The sequence below is a fragment of the Camellia sinensis genome, chromosome 6, assembly GCF_055761805.1.
Source record: "Camellia sinensis isolate YWXY chromosome 6, ASM5576180v1, whole genome shotgun sequence".
NCBI classification, from domain to species: domain Eukaryota; kingdom Viridiplantae; phylum Streptophyta; class Magnoliopsida; order Ericales; family Theaceae; genus Camellia; species Camellia sinensis.
This window is the reverse complement of record NC_138966.1, coordinates 144,443,683-144,466,670: the sequence shown is the minus strand read 5'-3', so window position 1 is coordinate 144,466,670 and position 22,988 is coordinate 144,443,683. Positions and strand designations below refer to the sequence as shown.

Genomic DNA, 22,988 nt, shown 5'->3' with positions numbered 1-22,988 from the left:
AGTAGGGCAAACTCAGGCATAATCCGCTGAGATGAAGTGCAAAAGAGAAATTTTCATAACCAGTACAGAATGAAGGAAAAAAATTCTCGATCACTTATAGGACCTATCTTCTTATTCTCAATTCTTACAAAATCACTGAATGAAGAGTTCAAGGATGGGATGGTGAAGTTGATCGAAATGTCTGGGTAACTAGGCGAAAAGGGAGCACTAAGTGGTGAGAGCCTTAAGAGATGGAAAATATCAAGAATGGCGGGGGCCATCATACCGCACCGAAACTTAAAAAAATTAAAAGTCAAATTCCAAAAGCAAAGAGCTGCAGGAATCAAAAAAGGATCCTCAGGAATAATGAACCTGGAAAGGTGAAGGGCATCAAGGATACAAAGCTCTTGTGGATCCAATTCTTTGGCTGACACAACTCTATCATACCACTCATCTCATTTAACCCTTAATGTGGGCCATCAGCGATGGGGACGGTTTAATCTCTAGTTTCCCCAATCAAACCCTCATTCGTAGAGCAAGCAGTAATCCTCTAAACGAGGATACAAAGCAGGAAGCTAAGCTGGGGCTTCTCTGAAGATGGGTCCCAGGACGTATTCCTGTTGTTCATTATGGCGAGGAATAAATAGACGACCATCTATGGCACTCGGTTCATCAGCTCTGAGCTTGGATATTTCCTCGTCGATATACCTTTTTAAAGCCAAGGATGGACTCACGCGCTCCACAACTGGTACTTTTAGGGAGGAAGAAGCCATTAGCAAGAGTTTTTGGAGGATGAAGCTAAGAAAAAAGTAAAGAGGGGGACAGAGCAGTAGAAATGAAAGGGTTTGTGTTTTCGACAAACAAGTAAGATAAAAGAACGAAGGGAGAGGGTTTTTAAACCTTTTTGTCCAAAAGTTACCCGAACAAGTTGAGTGGGTCAGGTGGATCCGAAATGATTATTTTATGTTTTGGGTCCATGTGAAATTAAAACCCTTATTTTAAAATATGGATGGGTCCCAAATTTAAAATGAAGAGAGTTTCTGGAGGAAAACATATGTTGAGGATCCAGCTTGGCAAAGTGTAGTTGGCTTCGAAGTCTTTGTGGGTCTTTAAAATAAGAGGCTGGCTTTAAAGCCTGATTGTCAAACAGTTTTAGGAGCAAGCAATTGACTTCGAAACAAGAATCATGTCCCAAATTCAAGAGTAATTGGGATTAATTTGGTTTGAAAGACTTAAAAGCATGCTTTTAGGTTTTCAATGAAGGATGAAGTCCTTCGAAGGAGCCTTTTGTAAGAACATGGTTCATGCTTGATATTTTGAACTTCGAGGTAAACAAAGATTACAAAACCAGTATTTGGTCAAGTAGTGAAGAAACCCAAAAGGGCTTACTCTTTAAGAAGTAGACAATATAATTCCTGAGGGAAGTTTCCATACTTTGAAACACGTAGACTGTTCGTCAAAGCAAAAATGTTTAAATTTGAAATTGATTGGTTATGCAAATTATGTTAATTATGTAATTGGAATGTGAAGTTTGGGGCAAAAGTTGTCTTCCTTAAGAAAAAATTCCATTTCCACACTTTGAGAGTGAGATTGATTGATTCAAAGTTTTTTGTGAACATAGTAAGAAACAAGGTCACATCAATCATACAACCAAGCATAGAATTGGAACATAAAACCAGATCATGCCAAATAGAGAAAGAAAAACCTAGCTTTATTCATATGTGAATAATTACATTAGAAAGCCTTTTTGGCTACAAATTTAACCTCATAAAAATAAGGAATAGAAAGAATAACAAGGTCATGAAATTTGTCCCAGCAGTGGTCAATGAATTCATGTTCCTTCTTTATTCTGTCCTCTGTTCTATCCAAGCTGGGTTGCTGTAGCTGATATGTTCTTATTTGATGGAAAAGTTGTTTAGCTTTCATTTCAAACTCTATCTCCTTTAATCCTTGTTCCATTTCGTCCATCTCTAGATCATCCCAGTATGCAGAATCCTTATTCTTAAAGTCATTATATTTGTCAATAAGATTCTCTGCCTCGTACTGGGTTTGAATTCGTTTAGCCGAGATTTTGTCCAAAGAATTAGTGGTAGCCAAAGAAATTTGGTACCAATGGAGAAGAAGCGGGAGTTGATCCAAAAAAGCCTGGAGCTCTGCTTGAGCAATGGGGTTGAGAACATGACCCCAAGTCATAATGTCACAGGCCTATCGAAAGTTCTTGAGAGGAGTCTCATCTCCAAGAACATTGAAGGGCAAGTGAGAAAAGGCTACAAGTAGAAGTTGAGCTTGGTATCACTCAAATATAGTTGGAAAATCTGGAGGTTGGTAGGAAGGAAGAAACTGATTCTCGAAGAGAGTAAGTTTCAGTTCCTCCATCTAGTGAGGATTCTAAGGAAAAGAATGTGCAAAAGAGTCCATTCCAAAGGAAGAGGGGAACTGGGGATTATTCACACATTCAAGCTAGTTAGAAGAGCAAAATTTTGCCTTCTTGGCCAAGAATGACGGATTGTATCCTTGTGCTTCCTCTGGACGAGGAGTTGCTCGCACTATCTTCGTAGGCATGGAAGATGTCTACCAATTCACAAGTAAGTTGTCCTCCAGACTACGTCATGATCAATAGGTACATAGGGGTAAACCATTGAGCTCCGAGCAGAAGGAGGAATAGACAGAGGATCAACGAATTTGACGAATCGATGGTGAATTCGTTCTCTTAGTTTGGATTCATCAGGTTCTAGCCAACTTCCCTAGCCAGTAGACTTGGAGGAAGAAGAAGCAACTATGTCCCATCCAAAGGATGGTGAGGCAGAAGAAAAGTTTCCAAGATCCATTTTTGCAAATGCTTGATCCAAGGGTTCGTAGTTGGCAAACTTTGGGTCTAAAGGTCGGTACATTACAAAAGCTTCCATAACTTGCATAAATTGAGGTAGATAAGTGTAATCAATAAATGCATTGAGATTCTTTCGAGGCCTATAATCATCTTCCATAGACTTCTCATATGCTCGATCAATGTAGAAAAATGTGTGATTGGCCATTGGGGATGTACCAGTCTTTTCGTGTACTCAAAGAGTGGAAGTGCAAGATACAAGGATTTAATGAAGTTCATAGCTTCATTATTCAAAAAACGATTATGTTAACAAAATACACAGAGTCCATGCACGTCTTAGAACATGGGTGGATTGCACTAGTTCACTAATAGCGCGGGGGGTAATGTTGGCTGCATATTTTGTGTAGGCCAATCACAGCTTAACACGTGGCAAGATGAGGGCAACGTGGAGAGTTAATTCAAGTCTTCAATCGAAATCAAACACGTGGCAATTAGCATTGGTAATCATGGATCTGCGTAGTACTGGATCAATGAAAAAATATAAAATGATGTAGCCTAACGGTTACTCACAAAGTTTAAATTCAAAATCAGGAGGGAAGCTTAACTGCAAGAGTGGTGTAGTAGGACTGACTGTGAGAGAGCATTTCAGCAATCATTGGAGGACATTTTGACAGTTGAAAGCCCATTTCAACGGTTATCATTCGAAAATATAAATAGTAGAGAAGGCCCCAGAATGAAGGACCCAGACTCATAAAAAAACCAGTTTATTTACTTCGTTTTTTCTTTCAATTTTTACAGTTCTTTACATTTCTGCACTTCAATTCCTTTACTACACTTCATTCTTAGGAGTAGTTTCAAATAGCTTGTTGCTGTAAACCTCTACGAGGCTGGGTTAGATCATTGCAAGTTTTTCATTTTACTTAATGAAATTCAAATTCTGAAATTATTCTTCACTTGTTATTTACTGAATTCTCCTAAACAAGCCACCAGTAAAAGTGTCATGACCCGAACCCGGCCCCATGGGTCAAGGACATAACCGGCTAGTAATCAAGGGATTACCTACGGCCTCAAACCAAACAAGACATAACTCATCAAAGTAAAGGGGCCAAACGGAAGCAAATTTAAAACTTTGTCCATAGAGCAGTGCTTATATGCACGTCATAACATTTCACATAAGCATTCGTTAATAACTCACATCAAAAGGAAGTTAACATATAAACTGTACATACAGGATCATTCAAATCTAAGTCAGTCAAACCCAAAGTTCATATACAAAAGTAGTTCAATGTTTTCGCCAACGTAACAAAACTATAACAAAAGAACAAAGAGGCGAAGACAAGTCTCGTGCGTGAGACGTTTGGGCTGACTCTTCAAAACCTTGATTGTTTCTCACATACTTCATTGAGGCTGGGTTTGGACCTCCCTCGGCTCACCTACAGACAAATGAATGAGCGTGAGCGAAAGTCCAGTGAATAATATCAAATAAAGAAAGTACACAAATGAGATTCGCATATATCAAACGGCCTTAGGCCTATGTAGAATTTTATTGAGTGCGTTGTTTTAGTACGTTAGGCGATTCAAGCCCGAACATATCAAACGGCCTCTGGCCCACTTCGTTCTCGTCATATAGCCTTCGGCCCATTCATTCTTTCATTCATGTCGGGCGGCCTTCGGTCCATTTATTCATATCAAATGGCCTTTGGCCCATTCATTCATGTCAGACGGCCTTTGGCCCATTCATTCATGTCAGATGGCCTTTGGCCCATTCATATGGTATAACAAATATTTGTCCCCAATTCAATTTTAACAAACTCATAAGACTTACATGGAAGTAGGCAATTGGACAAATAACATTCTTCAAATATCTTTATTAAGATATTACTCACAGTATTCTGCCGGTGGGTTCACCCTTGAGCTCGACCCTACACATCATATAACACATATGGGTCACAAACGATTCAATCCGTTCCTAATTCATACATCCCTCTTAGGCTTCTTTCTTATCATTTTTAACTCATTTACAACGCTTAATGCATGTCTAAGAGTACTTAGAAGTGAAAGAGAACGGAAAATGAAACACAGAACATTTTTACAAAATTTCTGAAACAAGGGTCCCAGCTCGAGCGTAGGTTCCCCCGCTCGGGCGGACCTCGTGGGTCTGCAAAAATACTGGTTGCCTCATTTTTACACTCGAGCTTGAATTCGGGTGCTCGAGCTGAAGGTCACACTACATGGCTCCTCGCTCGAGCGTGAATGTACCCGCTCGAGCGGACATCAATGTCTGCAAAAGTTCTGGGAGCTCGCATTTCACTTTCAAGCGGTGCTTTCCCCGCTCGAGCGGACATTCGAAATTCTGGGTTTTCCAGAATTGTTCTTGAAGTTCAATCTCGACCTTCAAAGGTCCAAAACTCATGATTTTGGTTCAAAACATGCAAATACATTATATTACATGAGAATATAAGAGTATGGCACCAAATTGTTCAAAATCATCATCCAATTCTCAAATAACCCTCATTTCTTTTGTATGATCAAAACCCATGCATTCAAACTTCATACCAAATTCATATTTCTACCAATTCAACATGCATGTTAGTCTTTGACCCCAATTCCATTTCAAATAGCACCAATGATGCTCATAACCATGAAGATCAACAAAACTATGCTTGCATGTATGCTTTAATACTCATATTCCAACATTCAACTTGATACATGCTTGATTATGCAAAATCATGGTAATTCTATACATGCATGAACATATAAGCTTTAAATTCAACAAACTCAATTCAAGTTATGTTCTTGATCACAATTAAACCTTGAATTTACTAAATTATACCATGAATTCATGCTCAATTACTCACCTAGAGGTTCAAATCTTCCAATTTAGAGCAAACTCTTGAGTTAATCTTCAAGATTTCCAAACTTCAAGATCAAAGCTTCAATCCGTCCACTCTCTCTCTCTAACCGACCCTCACTCCCTCTCTTTAGAGTGATTTTTAGCCAAATTGAATAAAAGAGGAGGAATTAAGTGTGATAAGGCCTTTATATAGCCTCTCTTAATCAAATTTGCTTATAGCTAATTAATAGCACTTAATCAATCGTTCTAAATCTAATTATTTTGATTCGAATCAATTTTCAATTAAATTTCACCGTAGGCTCTAAAAATTACGCTAATCACAATGGTGTAGTCAATTTCGATTTCTATAGCCGATAAGGCCTTCAATTTTCAGTTTATTACAGTAATTTGAACAGATATTCCTACGGTGAACAGATAGAAATTCAAAACCACATATATTCATATAAATGGCACTCAAAACCATATCAAACACATAATTACATACGTAATTAAGATTAATCAGCATAGTACGGAACAGGGTTACCACAAAAAGTCATCTTCATTGAGGCAGAGAGAACTAAAACACAATCGTCTGATAATTGGTTGGCAATTAATATTCTGTAAGGACTGATTAATCCTTACTGGCACGCTTAAAATTATATTATTAACTTTCGAAGGCCAAAAAGCCAATAGTGTTATTTAAAAAATCTTTAATTTGGTCATTAAATCCGTGGACTGATGACTCCAACAGTAGTTCAATTCATTTTGAGAGGACAATTAGGTGTTAGTATGAGATCTTACGTTTGAATCTAGAAAGAGGCATCAATTTTAAATATTAACTTGAAAATATTCTACTTTGTAAAAAATAAAAATAAAATCCCATGGACTGATTTGTACTGATTTGAAGTGTACGTAGGCATTTGGACATCCAAAAGGAACAGTGGATTTTGGGCCCTCCGGATTTCAAATCAACCCAACCTCAAATCCTTAAAAATTATTAAGTACCGTTTAATTTTTCAATATACTCTATTAAATTATTTAGTATTATAATTTATTTTCAATACATATTATTTTTTTCTTAAATTATCCTTCAAGATATACTTAAATAATAAATAAATCAAAAAGACCAAATTATACCATTTTGAAAACCCTTTCAAAAATCCTTAAACAAATTTCCTAAAAACCCCAAATTACATCACTCTGTTGTTTCAATTGGGATTTTCTCAAGAAAAAAATAGAAAATGTTGTGTATTCAGTATATATAAAATTCTATAATGTGCTCATTGATGCTTTGGGGGTAGTCTCAGAGTTAAGCAATTGATAAAGAGTATATTCAAATTAGTTTTGTTTCTTGATATTAATTATCTTCTCTGTGTGAATCTATTCGATGATCATCTACATGAAAATAAAAGGATGGAAAGTAATGATTTCTTGATGATTATGTTTACAGTTTTGTGTCTTTTATTGATAATTATGATAGTTTATAACTGAAAATTGTTAGAAATGGGTTTTGGATTTTTTAGGTGGGACACATGCGCCAAAGTTGGCGGGTCTAAGTGGTAACGTGTTCTATGTCGCGTTGTGATTCACATAGTATGTTTGGTTGCTCAAAACCATTATCAAGTGAATGGGAAATTGAAGCCAAAGTGAGCTCTATGGAAATTGAGTTTTTGGTGGAAATTCCATAAGGTTTGGTTTAAGGCTTGTCTCACATTGGTTTGATGGGCAAAATTTTGTGGGTTTACAAAGCTTGGGTATGTAACTTAGGGAGGGCCCCATGGGTGCCAAGTTTTCTGGAAGGGTGAGGTTATGAGCAAAGTGAGTTAGACCCATTGGACCCAAAAATAAACACGCACGCGCCGCCTCAATCCGTCCGGGTGGGCTAGGCTTGGGCGCGTGCTGTGAGGTTGGGATGGGCTTGTCCGGCCTAATACTAATTATTTTTTGGAATTTGACTTTCGAAAATTAATTTCAAAATTGGCTTCGGTTTTTTTCCCACATGAACAGATTCATATCTGTTTGAATTTAAACCAAACAGATTCATATCCTGAATTTAAACCAAACCGATTCATATCTATTTGAAATTTAAAATCAACAGGTTCCTTACCTGTTCATTCAAACTGAACAGGTATAATACCTGTTCCAACAGGTTTGCACCTATTTAATTCAAACCAAATAGCCACATTTGCTCCTATAAATAAACAGACCTTCTATTGATTTTTGTCATTCAAAAAATTTGTTTTTCCCTCTGTAATTACTTTATGCATTTTGCTGCATTTAATTTTCCTGTGAGAAAGAGTGTATACACAAAGTGTGTTCGTTGTACGAATAATTTGTAGTGCTGCAATTATTCGTAATTGATCATTTTATCCTGGGATATAGACGTTCACAATCTGAAAGCACCGTGGAGAGGACGAATTTGTCTTAAGGACACAGTGTTAAACACTGGACTTGATCAGAATTTTGTTGAATAAATACATAAGGTTAGTAATTAATTTACTTTCTGTTTTATTTATTTATTTTATCAGATTCTGATTTTGTTTTTGTAACAAAATAAGAATCTATTGTTTTATTTTATTTTCTTTACTGGTTTGATTTTTGTAATCAAACAATCACTCTCATTTTCTTTATTTCTTCTGTTTGTTGTTAAGTACACAAACATAATTTATTTGTAATACAATGAAGATTGTCAAATTAAGAATTGTAAACACTTATCTCATCTTTGATGAATTATTTCAAAAAATACTTTTCATTAATATTCTCATCAATTATTTGATTTTGTTCAAATTTTCTTCTATTTTCAAGTAATAACATAACAAGAAACAATGGTATTGATAATAATGATGAGTTTTGATAGGATGAATTAAGGTTTTGGAGTTAGCAAGAAGATAAAGAAAAAATAATTGAAACTTGAGGTAGAAAATGAAGATAGTTAAATATGAAGAATACTTATAAGTGATTTGGGTGTACCATGAAAAAAATAATAATTTAGGGTTTAATGTATATTATCTTTTTAGTAAATTTACGTTGAGGTATGATATGAATTAAAATTTTAGGGGGATGTAATGAGTTATTATTTGGGTGCAAATAGAATTATTCGAATATCAGTAACCATATGATCAATCATCTTTGTTTTAAAGGAAAAAAAAAATTAAAGTTTATCGTCAAAGTCCTTCGTTTTTTTAAGATGACAATTATCCGATCATGTGACAATCAATGTCTAATTAATTTAATTTTTTATGTTATTGATTACCTCACTACAAGAAAAGTGGGTTTATGAGACGGAATTATTTGTGACGGCACACTTGCCGTCGCAAATACTCTACTTTTTTGAGACAGCATTTTCTGCCGTTGCAAAAAGTGACTTTCGTGTTTTTTTTTTTTGTTTTTAGTGAATATTTTTAAAATTTTAAATATTTTTTAAAGATGCACCTTACTTAGATATATCTAAAAAATAAAAAATTTATGAAAAAATATTTTTAAAAATTAATATATACATAAAAATATATAAAAAAAATATATTGAATTATTGTATTTTTTTTTTTTTTGTATTTTGGTATTTAGAGAATTTTTAAAAGATTTTTTTTTACAATTTTTTTAATTTTTAGGTGTATTTATATTAGATGTGTCTAAAAATTAAAAAAATATTTAAAATATTAAAAAAATACAGCAAAAACAATATAACACAGAAAACAAGAAAGTATAATTTTCTCAAAAGAGTGATTGTGGTTTTGAGATAGCTTCATATATATACAGTCACAAATGGTTTAAATAAATTCAACGGTATTTTTCTGTCGCAAAAAAAATTAAAAAAAACAATGTCGTCTTACTCTTTTGATATAACATTTCTCTTTTCATTCATTTTTTCATCTTCCTGTCTCTATCTCTCTCTCTTCTCTTTATCTCTTTCACTCATCACTATTCTTTCTCTGTCTGTCTGTTTCTCTCTCTCATTTTCTCTCTGTGTCTCTCGCCTATCACTCTTCTCTTTATCTCTTTCATCTGTTTTCTCTCTCTGTCTCTCTCGCTCATCTCTTTTCTCTCTATCTCTCTCATTTCTTCTTCTTCTTCTCTCTCTCTCCCTCTCTTATCTTTCTATCTCTCTCTATCTCTCTCGCCCATTTCTCTTCTCTCTCTGTCTCTCTCTTTTTCTGTGTCTCTCTCTCGCTCATCTCTTTTCGCTATATTTCTCTCTTTTTTTTGTCTAGCTCTCGCCCATCTCTTGTTTCTCTCTCTTTTTCTATCTCTCGCTCTATCTCTCTCTCTCTCTCTCTTTCTTTCTCTATCTCTTTTTCTGTCTATCTCTCTCTCTCCATGTCTCTCTCTCACTCATCACTCTTCTCTCTCTCTATTTATCCCTCACTATGTTCGCCTTGCTCACTCTCTTACTCCCATCTTCTCTATTTATCGAGCTCCTTCTCGATTTATCGATCCACTATAAGAAAATACACTTTTAGCAACCACTTTGTCTCTCTTTCTCTCTCTCGCTCATCACTCTATCTCTGTCTGTCTCTCTATCTCTCTTCTTTATCTGTCTCTCACAAAATTAAAATATTTAAATATTTAAAATATTTAAAAAATTGATTTGAATTAAGTTTTGAAAAGAGTTTTGAATTATGTGTTTGGTTATGAGTTTCGAAAAGTAATGATTATATTTTGAATTGAGTTTTGAAAAATGGATGTAGAATTATGATTTGAAAGCTCAAAACAAACACCATACTTAAATCAATGGGTGGAACTATGACCACTACCACTACCACTCTTTCTGTCTCTTTTTTTCTATGTCTCTCTCGTTAATCTCTTTTCACTTTCTTTCTCTATCTTTTAGTTTATCTTTTGCTCATCTCTTGTTTCTCTCTTTTTTCTGTCTATCTCTCTCTCTATCTCTTTCTCTCTCCGTCTCTCTCTCTCTCTCCCACTCATCACTCTTCTCTCTCTCTGTTTGCCTGTCTATCTGTCCCTCTCCCTCTCTCCCCCACTGTGTTCGCCTTGCTCACTCTCTCCCTTATCTATTCTTTATTTATTGAGCTCCCTTTTGATTTATCGATCCACTACAAGAAAATGCACTTTTAGCGACCACTTTGTCTCTTTCTCACTCATCACTTTGTCTTTTTCTCTGTTTCTCTATCTCTTTTCTCTATTCGTCTCTCACTCATCTCTCTCTCTCACCACCCATCTTTTCTACCACATTTACCACTACTGCAAATGCCATTCAACTACCACCGCTCTTCTCTTTCTCTCTTTTACTCATCACTCTTCTTTCTCTGCCTGTTTGTCTATCTGTCTGTTTGTCTATCTGTTTGTGTGCCTTTCGTTCATCTTTCTTCTCTCTATCTCTCTCATTTGTCTTCTTTCTCTGTCTCTCTCGCTCATCTCACTTCTCTCTATCTCTCTCTATCTCTTTTCTCTCTCTGTCTCTCTCGCTCATCTCTCTTTTTTCTCTCTCTCTATCTCTCTCGCTCATCTCTCTTCTCTTTATTTTTCTGTCTCTCTCTCTCTCTATCTCTCTCCTTCTCTCTCTCTCTCACTCATCACTCTTAATAGAAAATATTTTTCATTAAAATATTATCCTTACTTCTACCAAATAAAAAATAATAATAATAATTTTTCATTCATTAAAATAAAAATGAAACAAATAAATTCTCAACCTTAATAACGAAAAGAAAATAAAAATTATTATTTATTTTTTTTTATTATTTAAATATTCATTTATGATGAAAATTATTATTATCATTATTATTTTCCCCAATCCCACCCGCTCGGTTCCCCCCCTTTTTTTTTTCCATTCCCGCGCCCCAAAAATCCCCAATCTCTTAGAACCAAAATCTCTAATTTCTACCAAATATCTCTCTCTCTCTCTCTCTCTCTCTCTCTCTCTCTCTCTCTCGACTATGAATGAAGGAATCCAAACATCGACGACCATTGTCGGAGTCCTTAGCTTCTCTATCGATAGCCATTACCAGCAAACGAAGTTCTTCGGAGTCCTTAGCTTCTCATTGAGCCCTCGCCAATATACTTTTTGTTATGGCCAGTTTTGTCTCTCTCTCTCTCTCTCCCTGATCTCTCATCTCTGCCCCGATCGAATCTGTGTGTTTCTTTGGAAGTAAATCTGATTTTTTTTTTTTGGACCAACAGATCTGAATCTGTGTTCTGTGTGTTTGTTTTGGTCTGAATCTGTGTTCTGTGTGTTCTGTGTGATCTGAATCTGTTTGATCTTAGATCAAAGGTAAGAGTATATGTCTATTATTTAAGGAATGGTTTGAATCTGTAACTTGAAATTTGAATCTGTTAGTTAAGAGTATATGTCGGTTTTGGAATTGAATGGTTTGTGCTTAAGGAATGGTTTCAATCGTAACTTGAAATTTGAATGGTTTGAATCTGTTATTTAAACAAAAATATAACTAGTTGAAATACATTATTATTTAAGTATTTTTGTTGAAATCTAGTGTTGGTGTTTTTGTTGAAATCTAGTATTTTTGTTGAAATCTAGTATTGGTTTGCTCACAAACTCGAATTCCAACAGCATCTCTTACTCTCCTTACTGGTTCGAGCCAAAGATTGAGCTTTGTGGGGTCTTTGAAAGTGGCCACAAATGCCCCAACTCGTTCTGGGTTGCTTCATTGCTCCTTCGTCCCTTCCACTTCACTTTCTCTCTCTTCTGGTTTTTCTTTTTCAGGTACACCACACCACAATTTTCAATCTCTTTCATATCCCATCTCTGTTTAATGTGAAAAATCCCCAATTAAGCTTCAATTTCTTATTAGCTGATGATTTTGTTCCTGGGTTTCTGTTTCTTTAACATTTTAAGTTTAGTTTATGTGCTCTTTGATTCTTGTAGCAATGGGTTTGTCTTATTTATTAATTTTTTTTAATGGGTTGGAAAGTTTTTAGCTTTGTAGTTGGAGTAATTGGACAACATATAGGTGGGTTTTTTTTTTTGTTTTTTTTTTAAATTTTATAATTTGTGACAATTAGACATTATTCTAGGGTGATGCAATGTGGGTTCTTTTTGTGGGTTGGTACTTTCAAGGAATCAGGCTGCAAATTGTGAACTTTATTCATCTTATGTTGCACAATTTCCTCTGTGATGTTAGCTTGATGATCATATTCCAGTGAGAATGTTTCTGCCTCATTCAACAACATGAGATTGCATTTCTTGGATTCGTTTTGTTGAAAAATGTTAAGAAATCACACAACTGTTGTTGGTCCAACCCCAAAGTATTATAAGGTGCAACATTTGTGTTTCTCTTCTGATATGACTTCTTAGCAAGCATACTTAAATAATAATGTATTTTAACTAGTTATATTTTTGTTGAAATCTAGTATTGGTGTTGTTAGAATCACAACTTGAAAAAAGTTCAATCCGCAAACTGGAGAAAAATGGGTCAAAATAAAGGTTGACAAAATGGGAGAAAAAAAAAGGTTTAAAAATAAATTTTTGAAACAAAGTTCAATCCGCAAACCGCCCGCATATTCGCGAACCCTATTCGCACAAACCGCAAACCGCATTGCCGGCGGTTGCGGGTTGACTTTTCCCCAAACCGCATAGATGTGGACGGGTCCAAACCGAACCGCAAACCGTCCCAAATCGAACCGCAGACACCCCTACTAATTAATGTTATTTTACTGTAAAAAAAAAAGAAAAAAAAAAGAGAAAAAAAGTTAATGTGGATGCACCAAATTCATCTCTCTCTCCCTCTCTCTCTCTCACACACACACACACACTCACACATACGCGCGTGTGCGCGCACACACACACATAATGTATTTGTTTGTTGGAGGTTTCACTCTTGCTGCTATATACCCATCATGTTCCCATAGTAAGGTGTTAGTTGAGCTCACTTGTCTTGATTTACTATTTTTTCATATGTAGTCATGCTTGATATAGGCCGTGTTACTATTTCTCTTAATTGCTGTTTAATGAGACAGCAAAAGCATATCTAATCACTATTTCAGATACCGGCATACATAATGGGGGGCTTTGCTTTATTTTTATTCATTCCATTATTATGAGGTTGGATGGATGACTAACAATTTCTATGTTGGTGCATTTGGCAAGTCACTAACAATTTCATTACAAGATTTATTCTATATGACTAATATATTGGTTAACATTAGTTGGTTTCTGAGCTAGAAGCAAGAGGTTTGATGCAGAAATCTTATAAGAAATGCTGCCATTGAGACCCAAAGTTGTTATTCACTTAATTTGATGTGTGTGATGTCTGTCAAAAATTGAATACAATGGTAAACCAGGAATGTCCTTGTTTAGCAAATATCTTAATCATTTCCATATGTTTTCATCTAATTCCTTAATATTCATAGCACTCTGTATCTCATATTAGTAACTTTGCATCCTTGTTCTTATCTTCATCATAGTCATCGTCATCTGTAAATTAATGCACTGCAGGGAATTTTTGTCATACTGGTACTTTGATTGTTTCCTATCCTATCTTCAGATTCATGGGCATGAGAACTAGTCTTCCTTTTTTAGTAACATTTTTTTTTTTTTTGTGTGTGTGTGGCTCTTTTGGCTATTTTTTAACTTCCCAAACTTACCCTGAATATGACTGGCATTTGTGCTCCCCTGTTGCATGAGGTGGATATTTAAATCTTAACAAGTAAATTTCTGTTTTGAAGTTGACCTAATTTCATCAATTGGGCCATATGCCACTAGTTCTATGACTCATGCTTTGTTAGTTTCTATGTGAGCACTGAAGAATGCATGTAGTTTTAGATATTCTGTTGTAGCCTGTACATGATTTGTTTTGTCTATGGGCTTTGAGAAAAATATTTGGTTCCGTCATTGATCTTCTACTTCCCTAACTGCTAATTATATCTGGATTGCGAATCATATATCATTCATGTTCAATTTTACAATTAAGCAAATTTGCAAAATCCTTTCAGATTCTGTGTTGGGGTGAATTTACCTAAAAATATAATCTGTGTGATTGATCCATACGAGTCACAGGCTTAATGATGCGTCTCATTTTATTGTTCATGTTATTTCTTTTTTCAGGTTGATCTGTTCAGAGGTCAGAAATTAGATAAAGTTGATGTCACATTACAATTTGAAGAGTTGGAAGTAATGAACAATGTCTTGCATGCAAAGTAAGTCTGACTCCTCATAGTTTGTTTAGTGTCAGTATCAGTATCAGTACATTAGCTACAAGGCGCTTAATTCATATTTATTTTGCATTTCACAGGTATGAGGAAGCAAGGAGGAGGAGAAGCTGCGTAGTCAGCGGGAGGATTTCAGTGACATGGTTGCCGAGGTGTGCACCTCTCACAATCTTTCTTATTTTGTACTTGTTTTAATTAGTATTTATGGACACTTTTGTTCTGATGAGGTGGAATTTTTCAGAATGAGAAAAAGAGGAAACGGAAAATGCAGGGAAAGGATGGAAAATCGAAGAAAAAGGATTTCAAGTTCTAGGACGTGCTACTAGTTTTGTGATCGGAATGTTAGAATGCCAGATCCATTATGCTTTTCTTAGGCACCTCTAAATTTTTATCATTCGGAATCATAATTGTTGTGTGTCCATTGCCAAAAATGTAGTCTCATTCCATGGCACCAAACACAGCCTTGGTGTTATGGGTTTGGTTAATGAGAAATTTGTTGGTGATCTTTTATGCTGTTACTTTCTATTTCCCCATTGCTTAGGATGGAAAATATGTTATATATCAAAGTTGCTTGATGGATTTCATGTTCCTGGTGTGAATGCATGCTTTTCCGCGAGGCCAAGTAACCTGAATCATAGTTGAGACCAACAATTCTGAATGAAAATAATTTTTAGAAATGCAGGAAAACAATTTTGAATGAAAATAATTTTTTTAGTTATTTTTCATTTAATACAAGCCATTTTCATATTTTTAATAATTTTATTACAGTTTTTTTTTTTTGAGACGGCAGCACACACACCGTCTCAAAAAGAAAAATAGAACTAGGGTTTTTTGCAACGGCAGTAATGCTGTCACAAAAGATAGGGCATTTGGTTGAAAATGAAGTTTTTTAGTGATGGTGTCATTTGCCGTTGCCAACGACATCAAGTGTTGTCTCAAATAACCCTTTAGCAACGGTATTTGTGCCGTCGCAAATAACCCTTTTAACGACGGCAACACAGTGCCGTCTAAAAAAAACTCAGATTTTCATGCGTTAATGGCAACAGCATTTTTCCGTTGCAAAAAGGCATTTTTGCCGTCACCTTTTTTTGCGACGGTCTTATACCGTCGCTAAAACCCTTTTGTAACCCCCTTTGTTGCGACCCCTCACTTGCCGTCGCAAAAGGCCAGTTACCATTGCAAAAAACCTTTTGAGACGGTGTTTTGAGTATTTGCGATGACATTTTACCGTCGCAAAAAAGCAATTTTTTTGTAGTGCCTCAACAAGTAATTTTACATACACATAAACGAGTCGGGTTTTTTTTTTCCGAATTTTACGCACTAATTCTTGACTTTAATTTAGTTATTTTAATAATATAATTTTGTCCTATATATTAATCTTGACAGTTTTGATTTACATACCTATGTACTTTATCTTACTTTATCAATGCTTTCCTAAACTTTTTATTTTTTAAAATCTGATTGAAATAAATATAATCAGATAGGATAATTTTTCCATACCTCACATAATGGATCACAAAAGGCTTATATTGGTGTGGGTCTCACAATGAGTCCCATCTATTATAAGGGATTGTTTGGGAAGTTAAGTTGGTGTTTTTTTTTTTTTTTTTTTTTTTTATAGCTAAAATAGTTAATAAAGACAAAATAAGTTAAAATAAGTAATAAGATAAAATATCATATTTAAATTATAATCATTTTATTTTTTCTCTCATAACCATCAAATAAATTAAAATAAATAAATAAATAACTATTATCAAAAATATAATTTTTTTAATAAAACTAAAATAATTAAAAAAACCAATAAAAATAGTCAAATTTCCAACCAGCCCAATATCACGAATGAAATTGTTTCTTATACCCCTTCCCAAAATAAAAATAAAAAATGGCATTTGCCTTTCACAAATATATATATATATATATATATAAAAAAAAAAAAAATTGGCATTTGCCTTTCACAACTATAATTAGGGTAGGGCGACAGCACATGGGACGATGAGAGGAAAATTCATTTCTACTTATTTTTTGGTTAGAGCAAAAAAAATCTGTAGAGGAGAAGGTGGGGATGCAGGATGGAATAGGCTGTAGAAATTGTCAACTCTATCGTTGTATTTGGTTCGGAGATTTATGAAGTAATTTAAAAGAAGATGGGTTTATTATACTTTTTATCCCTAAATTATCATCAAATTGTCTATTTAGTCCCTGAACTATTAATTGAATCTATTTAGTTCCTAAAGTATATAAATGAAAGTCTATTTAGTCGTTAAACTATCAATTGAATCTATTAAGTCTCTATAATATTTAATTCAAACATATTTAGTCCCTAAAAGGATTACAAAAATAAAATATATGCTCATACGTATAAATTAGTAAAAAAACCTCTCCAATTAAGATTTTATAACAGAAAGATCTTTTAAAATTATATTTTGTCTTTAAAAGATATTTTATTTCGTTGTGTGTTTAAATTAATATTGAAGTATGATTTTTCAGTCTTACCAATAGATTATGAGATGGGAATTTACTCTGGCTTGGTGGGCCGAGGAAGGTTTGGTCTTGGGCCGATATTCTAGCCCGGGTGGAGTGAGACCTCGCACTAGACCAAGATGTTAGCACGGTTGGATTAAGGGTACACGCCTAACCGAGGTGTTAGCCCGGTCTAACCAAGAGTTAAGGGCTAGGTGAGTTCACCCGTGGATTATGCAGAGCTGAATAGAAGATCGACCAGGGTCAGTAAGCTCAGTCAAATCGATCTATAGTTATGTCTTTAGCTTTGACTCCCAAGCAGGTGTTGGCGTAACCTCTTGTACCTCCTGCTCGGTGCTCAATTCAACAACGAGCTCGGCTGATGGATCAGTGGCACGAGCCCTCTTACTAGCTTGACACAGTTCTGTGCTAGCCCGGGCGGCAGCAGTTGAGGCCAAGGTAATCACAGTCCTAAAACTCTGACCTGCAGTTGGAACAGGAAGTGAGCTGTTCGGTAGCTCAATAGAAGTAGCTGCAATAAGCTTCTTAATTTGGCTTCTCTTAGCCATCTCTTCTTCTTCGGTCAACCGAATTAGTGGAATGTCTGGTAGTGTTGGGTCTGGTGGATGAGAAGGCTCTTGTAGAAAATCAGTAACCTTGCTCTTATGTTTCACAGAATACCGGTAGCTCGGCATATAACCAAGAAGCTCATGGCAATCTCGGAGCCTATATCTCAGCACGGTTCTCATTGCTTCCTCATTTGGACAGGAGTAGTTTGCTTATAACTCGTCGGTAGCTACAAAAGGAAAATTGTTAACTCAACAAAAACGAGTATTTTCAAAGATAAATTGGTCATAAAGCTCGGCTTACTTGTTATGAACCAACCGGGTACATTGGCAGTCTTATAATTGCTCGACACCTAAAAGAAGTCATCATCGTGCATATCCTTATCTGGTGTGTCGGTTACTAAACATTCTCGGTCTGGCCTAATCTTCAAGTAATAATTGAAGCCATCGGTTGTACGACTGAGTGTATATTGGCGAAGGATCTCTGCCAGGCCTAATTGCAACCCTAATCGATGGTTTAACTCGGCCACTCCATTTATAATTCTGTAAGTGTTGGTGGACACTTGTGTAGAAGCCAGCCCAATCTGCCTCAAAAACTCACAGATCAAGGGCTACACCGGAAAGCGAAGACCTCACTCAATTGTGGATAGCACGGTAAAGGGGCAAGAGTTCAACCTGCCCCACGAAAGGATGTCCTCCTCACCTAGCTCTACGTGTACGTCTGTTGAAATGACATAATCCTCGCGGAACACGGCTAAGCTGTTCGGCGTGTTTACAAGGTAGCGGTAGTGCCCCATCAAGCTTAGTCTATTAATCTCGGCAGAGCGTGTTGGCCTAATCACACAATGCCTGCTCGACCTAGGAGAGTGCTTGTATTGGTGTACTTGGTCTCCTAGGATTCTGCATTGTAAAAAACTAGTGTAGGAGGCAGCGCGGTCTCACAAGCTCGGTTATAGCTCGGTCGCTCTGATGAGCCGGATTGCAGCTCGGTCGCGCTTGCAAAACGGAACTTAGTTCGATTTATGGGAACGGAGCTAATATTAGCTCAGTTACGCAAGCAGGCTAGATGTTAGCTCGTTTGCGTGATCTTTTGCCCAAGTTAATAGCTTAATCCTATGTTCTAATTGTATAAATAGACCTCTGCCTAGTTAAATCTAGGTTCTTCAGTGGGGGCCATTTTCATGCTATTAAAGTTCGAAATCCATGTCTATTTGAGTTTTAGTGGATTATGGTGTTTTTATTGTGTTGCATCCATGGATTCAACCATGGGTACTCAAGAATATGAAGAAAACTACAAAGAACACAAAAGAGAAAGGAGAAACCGCAAAGAACTAGCCATACCTACTGAATCGAAGCTCCAATTAGCATTCCAGCTAGTAAAGGGTACCCCAACGATAGTGGCGAAGCCAAATACACGCACTACAAGTTTCGATTTGGACAAAAATTGTGGGAAATTGGAGATGGAGGGCTATGTCTCTCTGGAGTTCCGTTAGAGATGATGATGAACAGTGAGGAAAGAATTGAACAGAGGAGTTATATATGTAAGATTTGAATTTGTAAAGATGGTGCGTAGCAGCTGGGTTGTTTATATGGGCCTAGTGGGGAAATTTCACGTGTCTTCAATAAGATTTATGGCAGACATGGGGAAGAGCAAAGCAGGTGAAAGGACAATGACCAAGAAAGACATGCAACCGAGCAAGGAAATTAGCTCAGTCAAAGAATGTAATCCCAATTACGCTAGTGTGGATGGAATTAAGGGGCAATTGAGAGGGAAATTTACTCTGGCTTGGTGGGCCGAGCAAGTTAGGCCTTGGCCGAGGAAGGTTTGGCCTTGGGCCGATATTCTAGCCCGGTGGACCGAGACCTCGCACTGGATAGAGATGCTAGCGCGGTTGGATCAAGGGTACTCACCTGATCGATGAGTTAGCCTGGTCTAACCAAGAGTTAAGGACTAGGTGAGTTCACCCATGGATTATGCAGAGCTGAGTAGAAGACCGACCAGGGTCTCAAGTTCTGTCAAATCGATCTGCGGTTATGTTTTTCAGGACCAGGCGAAAGGCATGATTCTAGAGATGGGCACAATATCGAGCTAAGAATAGCTCGGCAGAAGTTACTACGTGGCCCAATTGGAAGGTGAGATGGAGATTCCACTATCCGTACGTGTCAATACCGTTAGGTAGTTTTGCTGTTAGTGTTTGGCTATATTTGTGCCTACACGTGGAGAGAGACAAGAGGGCAGTACATCCACATGTCTAGGAAACGACGAGTAAGGTGGTGTGCGCACAAACTATATAAACGGCGCAGCGCCTCCATACATAGGTCTGGAATTTCTTGTTATTAGAACTACTTGCATTTTTTCTCCTCTCTCTTTCTTTAGCTCTAAGTGTGCTAACTTGATCGTCGAAGGGGTTTTCCGCTTGTACACCCGTCGGGTAGCTCACCATCTCTTTGTTCTCAGATTGAGCGACGTTACTCAGGGCTTGGATACGAGGAGTACGGAGAGCAACGAATATTTCCTTCCCGTATAGATTATATGAATATTTGATATATTGAAAAAGTAGAATTGGATAGTTTAAATAATAACACTTCTATACAAATAGCAATAAAACAAAATAATACATTAATTAAGTAATAAAAATAACTTAGAGAAAAACTTAAAAACAATCAATTAGTAATTATAAATGAAATCTAACATATAATACTATATATTAAGGTAAGCACATATATATTGTAGAAGATCAATAAAAAAATACTATAGATAATTACCCTTATAAAGGAAATTCAATATATGGATTGGGGTCCACTTTTCAAAGACAGAATAAAAATTTAAGATTTTTTTTGAATAAAATTTTAACTAAATAGAGTGTTTTACTAATTTATAATATTTATGGGCTTATATTATATTTTTATAATCCTTTAGGGGACTAAATAAGTTTTAATTAAATACTTTAGGGACTTAATGAATTCAATCGATAGTTTAAGGACTAAATAGATTTTGATTTATATACTTTAGAGACCTAATAGTAGGGATGGCAACGGGTCAGGGCGGGGCGAGGCCGGGGATTAGACTCTCCGTCCCCGATCCCCGATGGTAGAAATTCCCCCGTCCCCGGCCCCAATCCCCAACAAGGAACCTATCACTGCCCCCGCCCCCGTCCCCTAACGGGGATTGGGTTTCCCTGACCCTGAAAATTCCCCAGCCTAAAAAAAAAAAAAAAACAGCAACAGGGGGAAGAATCAACCCCCTCCCAAAAACAAAGCAACAGGGGAAAAAATCAAATGGTAGAAGCATTGCAAGTAGAAGCACTGCAAAAATAAATAAATAAATAAAATACAATGATTTGTTCAGATTAACACCATCAAAATTAATATATATATACCAATCAATCTCATTCTATCTACCAGTCAATTTTTGCTTATTCTTCATCTCTAACTACCAGCTATTAACAAAACCTAGAAGCAAACCCAAAACAACAAACACGCTAATTAACAAAGCCCAAGAATAAAAATCAACTATATATATATATATATATCAACAACATCAAGATCTTGCAATTTGTTTCATCTCATCATCATCAATGCCAACAACAATAACAAGTACAAAACTCAGATCAAGAGAGAGAGAGAAAGACATTCTAGGAATGGCAACTTCCAAAAGGGGACTGTTTGTATATGATGATTATAAAGAAACTCAAAGAGAGAAAGAGACATTCTAAGACCAATATAAAACAACACCACAAACAGCCCCCTTGGGACCAAAAACACAGCACATGCTAAAACTTCTAACTTCTTTCGAAGCCAAAGACACCACTTTCGAACCTCCACAGGCCTTGAAACTTCTCTTGAAGAATGAATTCTTGGCAAGAGCAGCAAAATGAGAAAGCTTAAAAAGGCTTTTTTCTTTGTAGATCTCTATGTTACGAAAGACCAAAGACACTACTTTCTTTGTAGATCTCTATAGCGGAGGGAGAGAGATCGGCGGTTAGGGAGAGGAGGACAGTGGCGGAAGATGAAGGCTTTTAGAGAGAGAAACCGAGAGAGAGATGAGAGGTGGTGTGTGAATGAGTTGTGTGTCTGTGTTTTTAGGGTTTGGTTTATATTATATATATAGAGGGGTATAATAGTAATTTCACATCGAAGGGAAATGAGGACGGGGACGGGCCGTGGTTGGGGCTGGAAAACATATCACCGTCCCCAGCCCGAAATTTGTTGGGGATTCATTTTCGAATACCATCCTCAGCCCGACGGGGGTATTTTTCGAGGAAAAATATTCTAATCGGGGTTAGGGGGCCAGGTCCCCATCGGGTCGGGTTCAAATTGCTATCTTTACCTAATAGACACAATTAATAGTTCAGGGACTAAATAGACAATTTGATGATAGTTTAAGGGTACAAGGTGTAATAAATCCTACTTTTTTAGGTACACTTTACTTAAATATATCTAAAAATTAAAATATTTTAAAAAGTTAATAAATGCACAAAAATATGAAAAAATGTATTGAATTTTTATTTTTATTTTTATTTTTGGTGTTTAATGAATTTTTTAAATATATTTTTCACAGATATTATACTTTTTAAGTATATTTATGTTAGGCGCGTCTAAAAATTAAAAAAAAATGCTTAAAATATTAAAAAAAATAGAGAAAACAAAAAAACTATGAAAAACAAAAAAGTAGAATTTTTTTAAAAGTAAATTTTGGAAATCAAAACCGAATAAATAGGTAAAGTTATAATTTAGCAATGAACAGTATAAAATAACAACAAAATTGTTGTTTCAATAGTCGGATTGTTATTTTTTAGTTTAACTAACTTTCAGGTAGTTGTCCGAGTGGTTATTCGACTAGTCGTTCAAATTGGCAACTTTAACAAACATTTGGTGGTCGTTTGTGTGGTTGTTTGGGTGGTCATCCAAAATTTATTGTCTCTCTCTCTCTCTCTCTATTTGTTGTGTTGGCAACTTTAGCTATATGTAAAATTTGTGCCAAATTTGACATAAGAGATAGCAATTGTTATTTTTATCAGTTCCAATAGCAAATCGTTGAAGCACCATATTTTTCTACACCTGCTATAGTTTGTCTTTAACATCCCATTTAGCAGATCGTTGGAGATACTCTAACAATTTTACTAAAAATACAAATTGTCAAATGTGATTGATTGTCAAAAAAATAATAATATTTAAACCTTCAATAATATTTGGACGTGGATGC

General features: G+C 35.9%; 1 long non-coding RNA gene across 1 annotated transcript; it reads left to right on the top strand.

The window, feature by feature from the left end:
• The first annotated feature begins 14,664 nt into the window (after window positions 1-14,664).
• LOC114310129 (uncharacterized) lies at window positions 14,665-15,252 on the top strand. The gene is made up of 3 exons (XR_014331822.1): window positions 14,665-14,744; window positions 14,840-14,908; window positions 14,998-15,252. It is a non-coding gene; the product is annotated as an uncharacterized LOC114310129 (long non-coding RNA).
• Window positions 15,253-22,988: the final 7,736 nt, after the last annotated feature.